Here is a 3,669-nt window from a genome sequence, read left to right as displayed (position 1 = left end):
AATGTCAAGACAAAGGGAAATGATGTAAGTACTCATTCTTACCTTCTAGACAACATAATTTGTTCCAATGAATAGAATTTTTGGAATACCTATGTAGTGGATTTTTTAATTCGTCTAATGTTTTGGGTGGAAACTCCACTCATCATTAGGGACTAGAAAGAAAATTCCCTAATATGGGTGGATTTTCCACCCGAAACATTAGATGGATTACAAAATCCATTATGCGAGTACTCTAAAAATTCTATTCAACATGAAGAACAATTTTGGAAATCCTCACTCTATTATCATTTGTTTCATCAAAGAGTGGAACCTTATTTATGAATTATTCATCTTGAATGGCCATGGTCCATTTGTGATCTTCCTTCAAGTGGCTAGACTACTTCTAAAGTAACCTTCTCTATTACCAATTACTTGATTCATAATTATACAAAGAGCAAGGGTGAATCATCATAATAAAAAAATTTACATATTAAAACATTGAAACACCATAAAACATCGATCTCATAACAAATACATGAAACATAAGATATAAGTGGAAACCCTTTAGGGAGAAAACCACAAAACTTCTTTAAATGATAGTTATTTGTAGGAGCCAACCTACTGTTACAAATATTTTATGGCACCAACCTATATGAGACACCAATCCCCTCTGATTTACAAGCATCAACTTGCAAGAGACACCAATCTCATCTATTTTTTTCTAGGCATTAACTCATAAGAGACACCAATCACCTTTGTTGTTGAATATGTAAAATTATTGTTCAAATATGTACTATGTTATTATGAATTATTCTCTAAAACAATTCACTTTGGTTATTTGTTCGATTCTTTACTTCTATACATTAACCCCTTATTATGTCATATAAATTTGGTATTCACTTCAACTCAAATTATTAAAATTGGCACTTCTTTCAAATTTTCAAAACATGCACTCCCTTCAAACCACCTTCAAAAGTATGGCGCTATTGTCACTGTGGTAAGCACCCTCCAAAAATTTCTTGCACTTGAATTTTGGAGCCTCCTTATAATATTAGGATCTTTTGTTCCAAGTTGATCATACTCACTTCATGGTCAGTTGATGATTTGCTAAGTATTCAAACCTTCTTCTAAGATTATAACTATTGAAACCATTTTATTACACATGTTTGGATTTTGATTCATTCACAAGCGCACCACTTCCTAGCAAGCTCAAAATTGAGTCCATGAGAGAAATGCTTGTGTAGTCTCTATAAATAGTAATTGTTCAGTCCTTAATGGCAGACATTGTGCAACTCTTAAACATTGCAAAGTCCCCGATAATAGCACTTGCATAGTTGATAGGGATAGTGCACCACGCAACGTTTGGTAAAAGATAATGCAGAATTCTAGTTGACCGACCCTATCACTCTTAGTTGTAGGTGTACCATCATCCCATTGAGTTTTCTTAACTGTCACTCTTTTGCTTTCATAAGTGTCACTTTCACTTTTGAGACTGTCATTTTTTCTTTCTCTCAGTTTCCCAAGTGTCTCTTTTTCTTTCTTTAGCTTTTTCATGTGTTACCTTCACTTTCTTTAACTCTTGCAAGTGTCATTTTCACTTATTATTACTATCGAAAGTGTCACTTTTGATTGTTTTCACTCCTGCACGTGTCACACATTGGCACACCACTAGAGGAATCTCTAGCACACTCTTCTGCATTAGCTAATCTTATATGTCATAATAATATTCACTAGACACTCTCCCATAGCTTAGTGAACTTTTTTGTTCCAGTTGACACTTGTTTCATAAATTGTATTCTAAGTGTCACAAAGATATGTTTCAATTGTCATAGTTAGAGATAATGCCACTTTTATTTATTTTCAAGGTATGCATGTGGAGATCAATTAGTGTGCATTATCTTGGATTTTTTTTTAAGTTATACATGCGTGTGAATTTGTTTTGGAACTTGTTTATATAATATGTTCTCTCTTGTTCCATTAATCCAACACTTAGCCACTTTTGGGCTTTCTCTTGTCTTCACACTTTGCATACCTAAAATCCAAGCTATTGGCTGAGTGAATTACGCACCCTTAGCCAACACAAATGCATCCCTTACCTCTTGCAACTATGCAATACACCATCCTAAGGGAATTATCTTCCACAAAAACATTATACAATATTGAACTATAGTTCCTCATTCTCTTCCTTCTTTCCCTTGAAAATTGTGCCCAATGCTAACTCCTGCTTGTCTCCATTATGCATTTCATATTTATAATGAATAATAGAGCTTCTTGCTCATCATTTTTGTAGAGAACTACACAATATAAAGGTTATATACCTCCATGGTGAAGTAATCATCATCAAGGTACAGTGACCTAGCCTTTTCTTGCTTACACCAGTCAATTACGCAATCCCTTCATTAAGTGAGCCTCTTACTGTGAATTTCATAGTTCTAGTAGATAGAAGATCCACCTCTACATCACTACAAACCTATATTCTACAATCCTTGGAGTCTTATCCTTAATCACTTATGTAGTTACAATGGCTAGTCCAATCTCTCTTGCTGACTAGAACCCCTCATTATGTGGTACCTTGTCTTGTCTTTCCTCCTAATATTAATTTAATAGTTCTAGTGGACAATGGGGTCATCCATCAATCCCTCTGAAACTCAACTACACAATCCATGTATACTCTTACTTGAGCACTGTGCACTACACATCCTTAGTTAGCAATTTCATCAACCCTGTCTCTTGTGACTTCCCCATTCTGTAGGACCTTGATAAGCCTTCCCTAATTACACATTGCGCAGTTCCAAAGGACATCGTGGTCATACCTAGATCCCTATGTTGTGTTAGGGTTCCTGGGGTAAAATTTTGATATTTACTTTTTGTATAAATGTAAAGTCTCCATGATTTGTGGAAAGGAGCACAAAGATAATAAGAGTCAAATGGGATTTAGTCCCTTAGGTTGTCAGGAGATAAACGGTTTTGAGACCCGCCCATGTTCTGCAGACTATGGTATTTTAAAAGAAAAGGATATAAATAGAAGAATCATAGTGAGTCTAGAAAAGAAACTAAGATTAGAAGATAATTATTTGGGCAAGTAAGCTAAGGAAGGAAAGTTTGTTTCCTATACTTAGGCATAGGGGAAGGCTCCTGTAGCTGAGTGCGCAAAGACCTTTGTAAGACTACGACATGAGTGTGTGGGCCCTTGCAGTTGATTGTGTAGGGAAGAAGAGTTTGTAATTTGAAAGAATACATCTAATAAAGACAGTTTTGATCCATAAATTGTGCATCTGTGTATTTGTATTTACTTCTGCAATTTCTGTGTTTCCACTCTGTATTTGGAATTATATGAAGAAATGTTCGTCTACTATGCAAAAGTAGTAGATCAGAGTAATTTACACATGTTAAGACCATTTGATGACCTTCACGAAGGTATAATTGTTGTTTACGAGAATTACTGTAATTATCTGTTCTGGAAGGGGTAGGGTTCGCGAAGACAGGGCTAAGTCATACGAGTCGCAAGAATAGATCACACAGACCTCTGGATGCATAAACATAGTTTTTTCATTCCCCAATACTGCTTTGTATGAGACTTTTGCCTACGCTATGCGAGTTGTTACTAAAAGGGCTAGCAGTGTAGGGTTTTGTTGGTTGGCTAGTTAATTTTTAACTTGGGTCATGACCCATTAATACAACAAATGGTTT

Source organism: Pinus tabuliformis, chromosome 1_2 (assembly GCF_031772625.1).
Source record: "Pinus tabuliformis cultivar Carrire ecotype Pingquan chromosome 1_2, CPIR1, whole genome shotgun sequence".
Taxonomy (NCBI): Eukaryota; Viridiplantae; Streptophyta; class Pinopsida; order Pinales; family Pinaceae; genus Pinus; species Pinus tabuliformis.
This window is presented reverse-complemented; position numbering follows the sequence as displayed.